At 38.9% G+C, this 18,402-nt stretch overlaps 1 protein-coding gene across 6 annotated transcripts in view; it reads right to left on the reverse strand.

Annotated features, from left to right (window-relative positions):
- Positions 1-18,402, reverse strand: part of MSH3 (mutS homolog 3) — a 184,905-nt gene that overhangs the window by 130,364 nt on the left and 36,139 nt on the right. The gene's annotated exons all lie outside the window — the stretch shown is intronic.

An 18,402-nucleotide genomic window follows, 5' to 3' on the forward strand; every position in this document is an offset into this window, starting at 1 on the left:
GGCAGGAAAATATTTCATAGTATGTAAAAGCTGTAATTTATTCAACCATTTATTATTGGATTCTCACTTGATGTTATTAACATTTATTATTCCATGTTGCTTTAGAACATTTTCATCTAAAAAATAGAACTTTACATTAAATAAATAATAAAACACTGCACACATCCCTCCACAGTCATATTCATCTCTTTACCATGTGAAAAGGTAAATACTATCTCTTATTTGGTATATATTACTACATTTGTTTTCATACTTTGCAGTATACCTTGGCATCTTTATGCAAGATATTGTTTTATGTTTTAGATTTTATGTACGTGGTACTTTATTACACCTATCCTCCTAAAACTTGCTTTTGCACTCAGTATTATAAGATTTATACATGAAGACAGATGAACCTCTGTTAATTTTCAAGTACTAAGTATTCCATTAGTTCTTATATTTTCCAGTGAATTTTTTAAGATTTGCTTTTCAAATTAAATTCACCTGAATTTATATTGGAGGATGGTATGAAGTTAGAAATATAGTTTGATTTTTCCATATGATTATCAATTAAAGTTCAAAACAACACTTACAGAACATTCCATCTTTTCCTACCACTTCATAATGCTGCCTCCAATGCATATCATGTTTCTGTATATGTGTGACCCTATTACTGGCTTCTCTATCCTGTTCCACTGATCTTTTTGTATATATCTGTATCAGGACTATAGTATCTAAACGGCCATGGCTTGGTATCAGTGTGGCCAGACCCCTTGCTTTTCAAGACTGTCTTGACTACTGGTGGGCCTTTGATTTTCTTTATAAATTTTAGGTTCATCTTGTCAAGTGAGTAAAATCCTTATTAGGATTTTGACTGGATACGCAATGAATTAATGTAGAGTAAAATATCTTAACAAATCAAGATATCCTACTATTAAAGACAGCACAACTCTTCTATGTCTTTTCTATGTAACAATAACATTCTTTAATTTTCTCCATGTTTTATATTCTTTGGTTTGCTGACTCTTAAATATATTATATCTAATATATTATAATACATTAACATTACTATAAAAGAAAACATATTTACTAGAGGGTTATCACAGTATACAGAACCTACTGATTTTTATATGCAGCAACTATACTAAATACTCTAATTTCCTTTGTTGTATTGTCTATGTATATATTAATATCACCTCGAAAATAAAAGATATTTTTATCTCTCCTTTACAATTTCTATTCTTTTCTTTTTCCTATCTCATTACACTACTGGCTAAGACCTTCAGGCTGTGTTGATTAAAAATAATGCAAAGAGGGCAGCCCCGGTGTGGCTCAGCGGTTTGGTGCCGCCTTCAGCCCGGGGTGTGATCCTGGAGACCCGGAATCAAGTCCCACGTCAGGCTCCCTGCATGGAGCCTACTTCTCCCTCGGCCTGTGTCTCTGCCTCTCTCTCTCTCTCTGAATCTCTCATGAATAAATAAATAAAATCTTTAAAAAAAAACAATGCAAAGAGGCATCCATTGTCTTCTGACTGATAATAATAGGAAGCTTCTAAAGTTTCACTCTTAAGTAGGAAGCTTGCTATAGGTTTTGGAATAAATGACTCATTGGCCAAGGTTTAGGAAGATTCTCAGTTTAGGGGGAGAAAAATCTTTAGTCATAAAGGATTACTGAATCTTAATGTTCTTTCTACATGTGTTAAAATAATCACATGGCTTATATCTCACTTAATTTTTTTATATATTACTCATATTTTCTGATGCTGAAAAATCCTTGCATTCCTCAGATATATCATACTTGTCATGATGTTCTGTGTTGCTTAGTTAGAAGCTTGATTTCTTAGTGGTTTGTTGTTTTATTTTTCCCCCAGAAAATCTGTGCCAGCATACCTAGCTCCAAAGGCTTTTTCTGTTCTACTACAAGACTAGGCAAGCATAAGCTGATCCGGGAAGAAATCTAAGAGGGAGGATTTTCTCCCATCTGTGGTGCTGAAGAAGGATTTTTTTCACCTTAATCCACCAGAGAGAGAGTATCAGACTATTACAAATCTCTTATCAATTTTTATCTTCCTGTTAGACTCCCTTAATACTTGGATTTTTAGAAACCTGTAGAGAAGTTATTATTTAGCAATTCAAAAAGCAGTGAATGACCTTACATGAGCTCCACACTGATTTTGTACAAATTCCTGGAATGAATGCAAAAGGCAGCTGGTTACTCAATTACTGTTCTAATTAACGTTTTGTTTGATAAGCAGATAGGATTTAGAAACCTATTAAATTTGATAAGAATGGACTTGTCAGTTATCCTTGAGGCTTTCACGGAAGCATTACAAGAGTGTTAAACTCATCGTTCTGCAATCTGTATATTGAACATCTTCATGCAAACATTTTTTCCACAAACTGGTTGGAGTTATAAAATCTGTGTTTTGCCAGACTTCTTAATTGGAGAAAGTTATGGTAAATTAAATCACTCTCTTTGAAACAAATGTCTACTTCAAACACTGTGTACATAATGAGTGATACCCAACCAGAATTTTGTCAAACTAGATTTTAGTAAAACTTCCACATTAAGCACAGAATTGTCAATCTTGATTTCCTTGAACTAACCTGTGGAATACCTGCATCAGAATCACCTGCACCACACATTAAGAGCACAGATCCCATGTCCTGAGTGCATTAAATCTGAATTCACAGGAAGTTAAGGGAGAAGGGGCATTTTCATTTGCCAAAGGATTTTCAGAGTGATTCACAGGCCGACTGCAGACTGAAAATGGTAGGTCTACAGGAATGAAACTGGCAGTCACCGCAGGATCAGAGTACAAAGAGGAAAAGGAAATCTCCAACAACAGTGTATGTTTCAGCTGCTCTGTTACAGGTGGACAGTATAAGTACCTTTCCACTCCAAATAAAGGAAGTCAACTATGGTCATGTAACTGACCTGAGACTAAAAAATTCTAAAAACACTCTCCCCTTCCCACCTTCTACAGAGGCTGTTTGTAGCTGGGGCTGAAGCCTCCTTAATGGGAGAGGCTGAACAGAGGCTATGCTATGTCCTAGATCCAGGGTGGTGATGCCCCTTCTGTGCTGGATGGAAGGAATATAGTCAAAAGAGGAGCCTCAGTTATTACATGGGGTATACCAAGCTGGACTGTTTTAAATTAAGATTTCTACTTTTTAAAAATCCTTTTCATATGTAACATGCCTCTCTGTTGCCAAATATATTGTTTTGGAAAAATTAAATGGCGATAAAACTCTCAACAAGTGTGGAACCCACACTAAAATTAAGGAACTTCAGACCAAATAATATCTTTTAATGTCAACCTAAACATAAAACTGATGACTCTCTGGTGTTGCACAACAGACCACCTACAGAGATGTTGATTTAACGTTGTTCAATTGCGACCAAACAAATGTCAGCCTACCAATTTTATGATCTGTGCTAACTTTAGAAACTATAATTTTTATAGACAAAAAGAGCCTTGTTAAAGGCTGACAATCTGCTATAGGAAAACTCACAAATCCTCTTCTGACAGCATTCTTACTGATGATAAAAATACTGATTGAGTTCCAAGCTTCCTGGCTGAGTGATTAATTCTCTCCTCAGAGAATAGAATCCAATACACATCCAGAATGAATAAAACAGGCCATGTAATAGAGTTACAATGTCTATTAGAATTAGTATGAAATTCATTAATTTTATCGTCACTTATAGTACAGAACTATATGGAGACTAGGAGCATTATGTGAAACTAAAATAATGAAACCAACCACTACCTGACAACTATCAGAAAAACTAGACACAAAAACAGCAAAGAAAAAGGTAACATAGATGCTTCAAAAGATATAAAAACAGAGAATAAAATGATCTGGACAAGTTAATAACAGATATATCTGCCCAAAAACAAATGTAAATGGGGTAAACTTCCTTATTAAAAGAGAGCTGATCTCAGATTGGATTACCAAGGGGAAAAAAAACCCCTCTGTGCTACAAAAAAGGAGTAAAACTAACAAGAAAGTAATTCAGAAAGGTCAAAAATAAAATGATAGCTGGAAAAAAAATTGTCTAGATGAATATACTAGTCAAATACAAATAAAAAGAAAGCAGTGAACAAGATTTTACTATCAGGCAAGACAGAATGGAGGACAGAAATCATTAAATAAGACAAAAAGAGGTGTTTCCTACTAATAAAAAGGATGATACGAAAGTCTTTTCACTCCACATGCTTAAAATACTTTTTACATTTTTGAACCACTAGAACATATTACCTCTTCAAAAAACAAAACTGTTTATAAAGAAAGAGCAAGAGAAAGAAAAGAATGGACCACAGAATTTATGCAGGAGCTCCCAGGAAAGGTTCATCCACTTCCCTAGACTTGAACCTGGGAGTCTAGGAGTCCAGTGACCAAATGGCTGGAGCCATCCTGCCACCTTGTGGAACATGAGAGGAAGGTGAACACAGGAAGAGACAAAGGAAAAGAGCTCCTAGATCCAGCCATGCCTGATTCTAAGCCTACCTTCCAGCTTTTCATTTACATGAGCTGATTATGTTCACATTTGATTTTGTAAAGTTCTGTAAGAACTCACTACAGAATAAGAGATTTTCAAAATGAAAAAAGGAAATTTTTTGTTGCCCAGAGAAGGAAGTGGACACAATGACACAGACAGCCTCTTAAGAGAGTTGGTGACCTCTATCCCAGTCCACATAGCCAGCACTGAACCAAGGCAAGGAAGACCCAAAGTTTGATTTTAGCTGGAAGCCTGCTTTAGATCAACCAACAGGCAGGCTGAGTACAAATCAGATTCTGCAGACCAGGAGGATCCTCCTCCCAGTCCTCCCCACCAAACAGAGGTGATGAAATCTGAGCCAAATTGCCCCTGGGAATCAAAAACTAAAAGTAGATCTAGGGCCCCTGCAGGATTAGAGAGAATGGAGGTAAAGACACACACTAGCCCCAGCCAAAGAGGACAGGCCTGTTGGGGAGTGAGAGGGAGGACTGAGAAGTTCTCACTCACTGTGCAAGCTCCTTGAGGCCTCACAACAGAGGCCCAAGGCCCAGGAACTAACCAAAGTGGCTGTGCCCCTCAAGAGAAGAAAAGCGTTAAGAGATTTTACCTTAATGTAAGAGGTCTGTAGTAGGGAAATTCACGTCTTTCTAAAATGTTCCTAGCTTTTTCTAGACTTTCAGTTTTACTTTTTCTCCTTTTATCGTGATTGTTACTTTTTTTTCCTTTATGATAAAGCTGCATCAAAAAGTCTCCAAGCTGTCTTGGCAAACCTGACAGAAAAGGACTTCTTCCCACAATGAGGTGAGGAAAAACTAAGAGGATTAGAGAACTTGGAAAACCAAAAGGAAAGGGAAAACATGAAGGGGGGAGGAATGGAGACAGAAAAAGCCAAACGGCCTTGAAAAGCCATTCATTTCTGGCCAGAGTCATGACCTCCTAGCTCTTCTACTCTGACCCTGGAAATTTTCTCTAAGGATGAATTCTCTGGAAAACATTTTAAAACCTCCATCCTTTCTTAAACTTTCAGCTCATCACAATCATGGGTCTTTTTACCACCCATCTCCACAGACCATATCCGAGCCATCTGCACACATTCTTATTTACAAGTGGGCCAAGACTCACCTCTTCTAAGATGCTTTCCCAGAAGAAGAACTGCATGCTAGGAAGGCCTGTGGTTTCTACCAGACACATGGGATTGTGGTTTGTAAAGTAATAGCTTTAGAAATAAAGCTATTTTGTTTTAAACACACATGCTTTTTGTTAGAAACTTTAGTGCCAGAGATAGAAATACAAACTGTAATATGCATTATAAAAGAATGAAAATTTCATGAAATATCAACCAAATAATATGTCGACTATGCTGTAAAACATTATTCCTTTTTAAGTCCAGAAACAGAGATGAAGGATGGGAATGGTTGCTTCCTTCATGTTTTTCCTGACAGGCTCTATAACACAGTGGTTAGAAGCATGTGCCTCAGAGCCGGGAAGTCTGGACCAAATCCCAGGTCTGCCACTTACCAGTTGTGGAACCCTAGACTTAACATCTCTCTGCTTCAGCTTCCTCATCTATAAAATCTGTATTAAAATAACAGCAGCTCCCTCAAAGGATGTTTGTGAAGTTTAAATCAGTTAGTAGAGGAGGGGCAAGATGGTGGAAGAGTAGGGTCCTTAAATCACCTATCTCCAACAAATTACCTAGAAAACCTTCAAATTATCCTGAAAATCTATGAATTCGGCCTGAGAATTAAAGAGAGAATACGTGGAATGCTACAGTGAGAAGAGTTCCCGCTTCTATCAAGGTAGGAAGACGGGAAAAAAGAAATAAAGAAATAAAAGGCCTCCAAGGGGGAGGGGCCCCGCAAGGAGCCGGGCTAAAGCCGGGGCGAGTGTCCCCAGGACAGGAGAGCCCCGACCCGGAGACGCAGGAGCTGCACCGACCTTCCCGGGCGGAAAGGGGCTCGCAGGGAGTTGGAGCAGGACCCAGGAGGGCGGGGATGCCCTCGGGCTCCCGGGGACACTAACAGACACCTGCGCCCCGGGAGAGTGCGCCGAGCTCCCTAAGGGCTGCAGCGCGCACGGCGGGACCCGGAGCAGCTCGGGGGGCTCGGGCGGCGGCTCCGCGGAGGGGGCTGCGCGGCCCGGGAACGCGAATCCACCAGCGCAGGCCCGGAGCACAGGGCGCCGGGACACAGCCCAGGATCCGGCTTCCCCCGGGACAGGCAGAGGCCAGGAGGGCCCAGGACAGCAAGGACGCTCCTGCCCCGAGCTGAGCAGATCGGCGGCCCCGCCCCGGAGCCTCCAGGCCCTGCAGACCGAGAGCTCCGTAGTTACTGCGGGGGCTGAATCCAGGGCTCCAGAGCTGGCCCCGCCACTGCGGTTGTTCCTCCAGGGGCCTCAAGGGGTAAACAACCCCACTGAGCCCTGCACCACGCAGGGGGCAGAACAGCTCCCCCAAGTGCTAACACCTGAAAATCAGCACAACAGGCCCCTCCCCCAGAAGACCAGCTAGACGGACAAGTTCCAGGGGACCAAGGGACTTAAAGTACACAGAATCAAAAGATACTCCCCCTTGGTTCTTTTTTTCTTTCTTTCTTTCTTTTTTTTTTTGTTGTTGTTGTTTTGTTTTGTTTTGTTTTGCTTTTTGATTTGTTTCCTTCCCCCACCCCTTTTTCCCCATTCTTTCTTTTTCTTTCTCTTTTTCTTCTTTTTTTTCTTCCTTTTTTTTTTCCTCTTTCTCTTTTCTTTCCTTCTTTCTCTCCTCTCTTTTTCTCCTTTTCCCAATACAACTTGCTTTTGGCCACTCTGCACTGAGCAAAATGACTAGAAGGAAAACCTCACCTCAAAAGAAAGAATCAGAAACAGTCCTCTCTCCCACAGAGTTACAAAATCTGGATTACAATTCAATGTCAGAAAGCCAATTCAGAAGCACTATTATACAGCTACTGGTGGCTCTAGAAAAAAGCATAAAGGACTCAAGAGACTTCCTGACTGCAGAATTTAGAGCTAATCAGGCAGAAATTAAAAATCAATGGAATGAGATGCAATCCAAACTAGAAGTCCTAACGACGAGGGTTAACGAGGTGGAAGAACGAGTGAGTGACATAGAAGACAAGTTGATAGCAAAGAGGGAAACTGAGGAAAAAAGAGACAAACAATTAAAAGACCATGAAGATAGATTAAGAGAAATAAACGACAGCCTGAGGAAGAAAAACCTACGTTTAATTGGGGTTCCCGAGGGCGCCGAAAGGGACAGAGGGCCAGAATATGTATTTGAACAAATTCTAGCTGAAAACTTTCCTAATCTGGGAAGGGAAACAGGCATTCAGATCCAGGAAATAGAGAGATCCCCCCCTAAAATCAATAAAAACCGTTCAACACCTCGACATTTAATAGTGAAGCTTGCAAATTCCAAAGATAAAGAGAAGATCCTTAAAGCAGCAAGAGACAAGAAATCCCTGACTTTTATGGGGAGGAGTATTAGGGTAACAGCAGACCTCTCCACAGCGACCTGGCAAGCCAGAAAGGGCTGGCAGGATATATTCAGGGTCCTAAATGAGAAGAACATGCAACCAAGAATACTTTATCCAGCAAGGCTCTCATTCAAAATGGAAGGAGAGATAAAGAGCTTCCAAGACAGGCAGCAACTGAAAGAATATGTGACCTCCAAACCAGCTCTGCAAGAAATTTTAAGGGGGACTCTTAAAATTCCCCTTTAAGAAGAAGTTCAGTGGAACAATCCACAAAAACAAGGACTGAATAGATATCATGATAACACTAAACTCATATCTCTCAATAGTAACTCTGAACATGAACGGGCTTAATGACCCCATCAATAGGCGCAGGGTTTCAGACTGGATAAAAAAGCAGGACCCATCTATTTGCTGTCTACAAGAGACTCATTTTAGACAGAAGGACACCAACAGCCTGAAAATAAAAAGTTGGAGAACCATTTACCATTCGAATGGTCCTCAAAAGAAAGCAGGGGTAGCCATCCTTATATCAGATAAACTAAAATTTACCCCGAAGACTGTAGTGAGAGATGAAGAGGGACACTATATCATACTTAAAGGATCTATCCAACAAGAGGACTTAACAATCCTCAATATATATGCCCCGAATGTGGGAGCTGCCAAATATATAAATCAATTATTAACCAAAGTAAAGAAATACTTAGATAATAATACACTTATACTTGGTGACTTCAATCTAGCTCTTTCTATACTCGATAGGTCTTCTAAGCACAACATCTCCAAAGAAACAAGAGCTTTAAATGATGCACTGGACCAGATGGATTTCACAGATATCTACAGAACTTTACATCCAAACTCAACTGAATACACATTCTTCTCAAGTGCACATGGAACTTTCTCCAGAATAGACCACATACTGGGTCACAAATCGGGTCTGAACCGATACCAAAAGATTGGGATTGTCCCCTGCATATTCTCAGACCATAATGCCTTGAAATTAGAACTAAATCACAACAAGAAGTTTGGAAGGTCCTCAAACACGTGGAGGTTAAGGACCATCCTGCTAAAAGATGAAAGGGTCAACCAAGAAATTAAGGAAGAATTAAAAAGATTCATGGAAACTAATGAGAATGAAGATACAACCGTTCAAAATCTTTGGGATGCAGCAAAAGCAGTCCTAAGGGGGAAATACATCGCAATACAAGCATCCATTCAAAAACTGGAAAGAACTCAAATACAAAAGCTAACCTTACACATAAAGGAGCTAGAGAAAAAACAGCAAATAGATCCTACACCCAGGAGAAGAAGAGAGTTAATAAAGATTCGAGCAGAACTCAACGAAATCGAGACCAGAAGAACTGTGGAACAGATCAACAGAACCAGGAGTTGGTTCTTTGAAAGAATTAATAAGATAGATAAACCATCAGCTAGCCTTATTAAAAAGAAGAGAGAGAAGACTCAAATTAATAAAATCATGAGAAAGGAGAGATCACTACCAACACCAAGGAAATACAAACGATTTTAAAAACATATTATGAACAGCTATACACCAATAAATTAGGCAATCTAGAAGAAATGGACGCATTCCTGGAAAGCCACAAACTACCAAAACTGGAACAGGAAGAAATAAAAAACCTGAACAGGCCAATAACCAGGGAGGAAATTGAAGCAGTCATCAAAAACCTCCCAAGACACAAGAGTCCAGGGCCAGATGGCTTCCCAGGGGAATTCTATCAAACGTTTAAAGAAGAAACCATACTTATTCTCCTAAAGCTGTTTGGAAAGATAGAAAGAGATGGAGTACTTCCAAATTCGTTCTATGAGGCCAGCATCACCTTAATTCCAAAACCAGACAAAGACCCCACCAAAAAGGAGAATTACAGACCAATATCCCTGATGAACATGGATGCAAAAATTCTCAACAAGATACTGGCCAATAGGATCCAACAGTACATTAAGAAAATTATTCACCATGACCAAGTAGGATTTATCCCCGGGTCACAAGGCTGGTTCAACACCCGTAAAACAATCAATGTGATTCATCACATCAGCAAGAGAAAAACCAAGAACCATATGATCCTCTCATTAGATGCAGAGAAAGCATTTGACAAAATACAGCATCCATTCCTGATCAAAACTCTTCAGAGTGTAGGGATAGAGGGAACATTCCTCGACATCTTAAAAGCCATCTATGAAAAGCCCACAGCAAATATCATTCTCAATGGGGAAGCACTGGGAGCCTTTCCCCTAAGATCAGGCACAAGACAGGGATGTCCACTCGCACCACTGCTATTCAACATAGTACTGGAAGTCCTAGCCTCAGCAATCAGACAACAAAAAGACATTAAAGGCATTCAAATTGGCAAAGAAGAAGTCAAACTCTCCCTCTTCGCTGATGACATGATACTCTACATAGAAAACCCAAAAGTCTCCACCCCAAGATTGCTAGAACTCATACAGCAATTCGGTAGCGTGGCAGGATACAAAATCAATGCCCAGAAATCAGTGGCATTTCTATACACTAACAATGAGACTGAAGAAAGAGAAATTAAGGAGTCAGTATCATTTACAATTGCACCCAAAAGCATAAGATACCTAGGAACAAACCTAACCAAAGATCTAAAGGATCTATACCCTCAAAACTATAGAACACTTCTGAAAGAAACTGAGGAAGACACAAAGAGATGGAAAAATATTCCATGCTCATGGATTGGCAGAATTAATATTGTGAAAATGTCAATGTTACCCAGGGCAATGTACACGTTTAATGCAATCCCTATCAAAATACCATGGACTTTCTTCAGAGAGTTAGAACAAATTATTTTAAGATTTGTGTGGAAGCAGAAAAGACCCCGAATAGCCAGGGGAATTTTAAAAAAGAAAACCATAGCTGGGGGCATCACAATGCCAGATTTCAGGTTGTACTACAAAGCTGTGGTCATCAAGACAGTGTGGTACTGGCACAAAAACAGACACATAGATCAATGGAACAGAATAGAGAACCCAGAAGTGGACCCTCAACTTTATGGTCAACTAATATGCGATAAAGGAGGAAAGACTATCCATTGGAAGAAAGACAGTCTCTTCAATAAATGGTGCTGGGAAAATTGGACATTCACATGCAGAAGAATGAAACTAGACCACTCTCTTTCACCATACACAAAGATAAACTCAAAATGGATGAAAGATCTAAATGTGAGACAAGATTCCATCAAAATCCTAGAGAAGAACACAGGCAACACCCTTTTTGAACTCGGCCACAGTAACTTCTTGCAAGATACATCCACGAAGGCAAAAGAAACAAAAGCAAAAATAAACTATTGGGACTTCACCAAGATAAAAAGCTTCTGCACAGCAAAACAAATAGTCCACAAAACTCAAAGACAACCTACAGAATGGGAGAAGATATTTGCAAATGACCTATCAGATAAAGGGCTACTTTCCAAGATCTATAAAGAACTTATTAAACTCAACACCAAAGAAACAAACAATCCAATCATGAAATGGGCAGAAGACATGAACAGAAATCTCACAGAGGAAGACATAGACATGGCCAACATGCATATGAGAAAATGCTCTGCATCACTTGCCATCAGGGAAATACAAATCAAAACCACAATGAGATACCACCTCACACCAGTGAGAATGGGGAAAATTAACAAGGCAGGAAACCACAAATGTTGGAGAGGATGCGGAGAAAAGGGAACCCTCTTACACTGTTGGTGGGAATGTGAACTGGTGCAGCCACTCTGGAAAACTGTGTGGAGGTTCCTCAAACAGTTAAAAATATACCTGCCCTACAACCCAGCAATTGCACTGTTGGGGATTTACCCGAAAGATACAGATGCAATGAAACGCCGGGACACCTGCACCCCGATGTTTCTAGCAGCAATGGCCACGATAGCCAAACAGTGGAAGGAGCCTCGGTGTCCATCGAAAGATGAATGGATAAAGAAGATGTTGTTTATGTATACAATGGAATATTACTCAGCTATTAGAAATGACAAATACCCACCATTTGCTTCAACGTGGATGGAACTGGAGGGTATTATGCTGAGTGAAGTAAGTCAGTCGGAGAAGGACAAACATTATATGTTCTCATTCATGTGGGGAATATAAATAATAGTGAAAGGGAATATAAGGGAAGGGAGAAGAAATGTGTGGGAAATATCAGAAAGGGAGACAGAGCGTAAAGACTGCTAACTCTGGGAAACAAACTAGGGGTGGTAGAAGGGGAGGAGGGCGGGGGGTGGGAGTGAATGGGTGACGGGCACTGGGGGTTATTCTGTATGTTGGTAAGTTGAACACCAATAAAAAATAAATTAAAAAAAATAAATCAGTTAGTAAATATAAAGCCCTTACAATAGCATCTAAAATATAGTTAGCTACTGTCACTATTATTACTACTATTACTGCTACTAAAGAATGAGAGAAAGGGGTAGTCGTGTACTCAAATGAAAAGGGATAAAAGGAGGAGAGCTTTAGGACAGATGTAATTTGGCAGGACAGGCACAGAGTAAAAAACATGTCAGCAATAAGGAATATTCTCAGTAGCTACTAAGATGGGTCTCCAGTAGCACTTTTGCACTCTGAGGGAACAGAGATGAAGAAAGGAAAAGCTCACATGTGACTTCAGAAATCACTGCACACACACCCCCATACCATCTCACCTATTTCTGATGCTTGAAAGGTTTTTAAATAGAAACAAAGCATTTTCATTTCACAAGAAACAAAATAAGTTACTCAATGGTCACCTAAATGTCAGTCTTCAAAGACAAGAAAACAAAAAGGTGTAGAAAGTCTTGCCTATACTCAGGTTATTTTTTAAACAAAAGAAAAATTAACAACAGAAGTTACTAAACTCTAAAACTGATTACTTAAGACTGTACCAATTGTGCAATATGTATTGATGTGCTTTCCTGGATGTTCCACAGGTGCCTTAGCTTAATTTCTCTCTCACAAACCCACGTACATACACACAGCCATCTATTTTATATTCACCTCTAATTGGGTCTATTAGGGAGAAGCTGGCACAGCGGGATTCTAAAGCTCCTATCCCAACCACTCTATGTTTCTAACTCTATGTAAATAACTATTGAGACCAAAAAACACCACACTTTTAAAAATGACATCCTAGAAAGTCAGTGTCTAAACTACCATAAAAACATAAAATTCTAGGTCACTTTCCAAATTTAAATTCAAAATAAAGCCTTTGGCAGCAACATAATTCGATGTGGATAGAACAGTCTTTTCAACTACTGATGTGAAAACTGGTAATTATGTGGGAGAAAAAGAATCTCCAATCCCTATACTCATACTATGCCCAAAAATTAAATCAAAATACTTAATAGAGTCAAAAGTTAAAACTATAAAACTTCTGGCAGAAAACATAAGACAAAAATCTTCATGACCTTGAAACAGGCAAAAGATTTCTTACATCACCAAAAGCACTAATCATAAAAAAAAAAAAAAAAAAAAAAGGAAATTGACAAATTTGACTTCCATCAAAAATAAAACCTGTTTTCCTAAGATCATCAAGAAAATTAAAAGGCGGGCAGCCCCTGTGGCTTAGCGGTTTAGCGCCACCTTCGGCCCGGGGTGTGATCCTGGGAACCTAGGATGGAGTCCCACGTCGGGCTCCCCGCATGGAGCCTGCTTCTCCCTCTGCCTGTGTCTCTGCCTCTCTCTCTCTCTGTCTCTCACAAGTAAATAAATAAAATCTTAAAAGATAAAAAAATAAAAATAAAGACTTAATTAAAAAAAAAAAAAGAAAGAAACTTAAAAGGCAAGCCACAGGGATCCCTGGGTGGCGCAGCGGGGATCCCTGGGTGGCGCAGCGGTTTGGCGCCTGCCTTTGGCCCAGGGCATGATCCTGGAGACCCGGGATCGAATCCCACGTCGGGCTCCTGGTGCATGGAGCCTGCTTCTCCCTCTGCCTGTGTCTCTGCCTCTCTCTCTCTCTGTGACTATCATAAATAAATAAATAATACCTTTAAAATAAATAAATTAATTAATTAATTTTTAAAAAAAGGCAAGCCACAGACTGGGAGAAAATAATCACAATACATATACCTAACAAATGATTTTTATTCAGAATGCAGAAAGAATTCTAATTCTTATAGCACAATCAGAAAAGCAACCCAATTTTTTTAAATGGGCAAAAAAAAGATACATGAATAGCCAATAAGGACATGAAAACACTGGTCATCAAAAAAAAAAAAAAAAAAAAGTTTATCCAAAATGAATCACCTCTTCACACTCGCTATAAGGGCTAAAATTTAAAAGACTTGCAAGGCCAAGGATTGGCAAAGATGTACAGCAACTACAACTCTCACAGCCTGCTTGTGGGAGTATATAACTGGGCAACTACTGTGAAAAAATAGTTTGGCTGTCTCTTATACATTCAAGTACGTTCCTACCCATACAGTTGAGCAATTTCAATCCCCTAGGTATCTACCCATAAATAAAAACACATTTCCATGAAAAAACTAGTATACAAATGTTCTTATCAGCTTGACTGGAAATAGGCAAAACCCTAAATGTTCAGCCAGTGAATGAACGGACACATTTTGGTATATTCTTACAATGCAGTATTATTGTAAAATTAAAAAAAAAAAAACTACTGATACACAGCAACATGGATGAATTTCACAGGCATTATGCTAAAAGAAGCTGGACATGAAAGACTCACTTAAAATGTGTAAATTTTATTGCATGTAAATTACACTTGATTAAAACTAAAAATATAGCTTTTATAACTTCTAATTAAAATTTTTCTATTAAAAAAACAATTATACTAACAAATTCTTGTGCAAATGCGTGGGTTTTTTTTAAAGACTTATTTATTTATTTAAGAGAGAAAGAGTGAGAGAGAGCTCATGAGCAGGGGGATATTATAATTATATAATTATATGAGAGAGCTCATGAGAGAGCTCATGAGCAGGGGGAGAAGCAGGGGAAGAGAATCTCAGACCCTGTGTTGAGCAGGAGTCCAAGGCAGGGCAATCTCACAACCCAGAGATCATGACCTGAGCTAAAATCAAGATTTAGAAGCTTAACCTACTGAGCTACCCAGGCGCCCCTCAAATGGGTATTTCAAATACATTTTTGGGATAAGATTCTAATTCCAGTACTTATTCAGAAAAAAGCAATGGTGTGGAGAAGTATCTCCTCTTGAAAAAAAAAAAAAATTTAACTTCAGGAGTAGCCCAGGTGGCTCAGTGGTTTAGTGCCGCCTTCAGCCCAGGGCATGATCCTGGAGACCCAGGTCGAGTCCCACATCGGACTCCCTGCATGGAGCCTGCTTCTCCCTCTGCCTGTGTCTCTGCCCCCCCCCCCTCCTGTGTTTCTCATAAATAAATTTTAAAAATCTAAAAAAAAAAAAAAATTTAACTTCAAAAAGCACATCCAAGTATACACACTTTGAGACAATCATAGTTTAAATATTATCCACAATATTATATATAATCATCCTAACATATAGGTTTTTAAAAAATAATTTATACTTCCTGTTTCCAAATATGTTTTTTCAATCATAAATACCACAAAAGCATTATGTGACATTATATTTGCCTTTGAGAAAAAGCAAAAAAAAAAAAAAACAAAAACAAAAACAAAATGCTACTTTCCTCAGAGCTCCATAGTCTTACATAATCCTGAAGATGATTTTTAGCATTAAAACAGTCTCAGATCAGTGGAAATTCATCTCATTTTTTTCATGTATGATTAAAAGCATTTTCTCAGCAACAGACACAAAATCAAGACTATTTCACTCAGATCATATGCTTTTTGAGTTCACTAATAAGCTCAAGCCTGCCTCAGATAACCTAAAATAACTAATCTTCCTAAAGTTTTTCTCTATAAATACTAACTCTGATATTATGCCCAGAAAGAGCTACTTCAAAAAAAAAAAAAAAAAATCAACAAATTGACGACTATCTGGAACTCATGGTACAATGAATAAAAAATAATACGCAACACACCAGCTAACTGGTGTTTCCTTTTTCATTCAACAAATCTTCACTGTAGGGGGATCCCTGGGTGGCTCAATGGTTTGATGTTTGCCTTTGGCACTGGGCGCGCGATCCTGGAGTCCCGGGATTGAGTCCCACGTCAGGCTCCCGGCATGGAGCCTGCTTCTCCCTCCTCCTGTGTCTCTGCCTCTCTCACTCTCTATCGGAAAGAAGAAAGAAAAGAAAAGAAAAGAAAAGAAAAGAAAAGAAAAGAGAAGAGAAGAGAAGAGAAGAGAAGAGAAGAGAAGAGAAGAGAAGAGAAGAGAAAAGAAAGAGAAAGAGAAAGAAAGAAAAAGAAAGAAAGAAAGAAAGAAAGAAAGAAAGAAGAAAGAAAGAAAGAAAGAATTTAAAAAATTGTTAAAAAAAAAAAAACAAAAACAAATCTTCACTGTGTAAACACTAGAGGAGCATAGAAAAAGAAGAAAGAAGTTCCCTGCCCTATGTTATGGGTTGAATTGCGTCCCCCTAAAATCCTTAAGTGGAAGTCCTAACCACCAGCACCTCAGAATGAGACCTTATTTGGAGGTAAGTTCCTTATGTAAGGTAAGACCTTATTTGGAGGTAAGTTCCTTGATTATGGAGATAATCAAGTTCAAGCAAGATCCTTAAGTTAGGCCCTAGTTCAGTATGACTAGTGTCCTCATAAAAAAGTGAAATTTGGACACAGAGACACACGTAGGAGGAAAGACAATATAAAGAGACAGAGGAAGAAGGTAACTATTTATAAGCCAAGGACAAAAGCCTGGAAGAATCATTCCCTCACAACCCTTAGAGGGAACTAACCCTGTTAACACCTTCATTTAGGATTTCTGGCCTCCAGAACTGTGAAACAATAAATTTCTGTTTTTGAAGCTACCCCGTCCATGATACTTTGTAACAGCAGCCCTAGCAAACTAATATACTCTAGTAAAAAGCTCAACATCTAATTAGAGAAGCTTATAAACAAATCACTGGAATACCAAACAGATTGAGAGAAATGCTGTGGTGGTATCTGCCAATTTCAAGAGTGTAAATATTCCCACTATGGCTGATTTTAAGCTACCAATACTTTAACAATCCAATAGAAAATTTCTGGAAATTCAACAATCCATTCTCAAAGCTACTACAAGACAACTCTAGCAAAGACCGAAACTGCAGGCATCAGTATTCAATATCCATAGGCAATTCCAACTATAGCCAAGGTTAGACTCACAACTAAAAATTATAAGGCAGCTTTGTAAAAGCAATTAAGACTGTTAGGATACAGAATATTTTAAATAGATGTGGGGGGGGGGGAACACTACACAACCTAAGAATAGCTTAAGAATGGTAGAAAAGCAAATGATGAATGAAAAATAAGAGCTAATATTTACTGAATACTATGTTCTAAGGACTGTTTAAGCCCATTACATGTATTAACTAACTTCATCCTTGCTACTTTATGAAATAATTATTATTATACACCTGTTTTTGAATATGGAAACTGAGCCACAAAAATGTTAAGATCCAAAAAAAAAAAAAAAAAAAAAAGTTAAGATCCACAGCTAAAAGATGAGGAAGCTAGGATTCAAATGCAGGGTGTTTGATTCCAGACTCAATACCCAGACCACTGTTCTGTGCCGTCTCTTACTGTACAGGATGTGTCTGAACATGCCAATAGTCTGGTGTAGCTAAGATCCAGAGATGGGGACAAGAAACCAAGTGGGACAAAGTGTGCCACTCTTCTGGCCTCAGGTATAGGTTACCTTACACAAGCAATGAGTTTGCACATCAAACTCTTGTAAAATGGATCAATTTAACCTTTTTGCATGACTTGTTACTTAAATGCATCAAATCAAATTAGAATTTGAAAATACCTAAAAGTCTGCAAGTGAAAATCTCTCTGCAAAACACAATCACCATCTCCTTATCTGTCTTGCACCTAATTCCTGGTTTTTACATTTAAGGATTGCTTAGCAGGCAAAAAGCACCTGTAATCACTCAGGAGCAATCAGCATGGCCTAGAGTCTCTGAGGATAAAGGCAGAAAAATCATATGGAGAATGAGCCATTAAGAGAATTCCGGAAGGGACACTTAGGGTGGCTCAGCAGCTGAGCGTCTGCCTTCAGCTCAGGACGTGATCCCCGTCCCAGGATCAAGTCCAGCATCAGGTTCCCTGTAGGGAGCCTACTTCTCTCTCTGCCTATGTCTCTGCCTCTCTCTCTCTCTCTCTGTGCCTCTCATGAATAAATAAAACCTTTAAAAAAAGAGAGAGAGAGAGAGAAAGAGAGAGAGAATTCCAGAAGATGAGGCTGTACTCACCAACCACCCAGAGTACAGGCAAACAGAAAAAGCATAAATTTTCCACTTCTGAAGTTAGAATAAAGACACTCACAAACACTTCACATCACCATGAATTCTACTATTGTTGTCTACATTTAGCCAGCATTTAACTCTGGAATCGTTCTTTTAAAAAA

The sequence above is a fragment of the Canis lupus genome, chromosome 3 (genome assembly GCF_003254725.2).
Source record: "Canis lupus dingo isolate Sandy chromosome 3, ASM325472v2, whole genome shotgun sequence".
Taxonomy (NCBI): domain Eukaryota; kingdom Metazoa; phylum Chordata; class Mammalia; order Carnivora; family Canidae; genus Canis; species Canis lupus.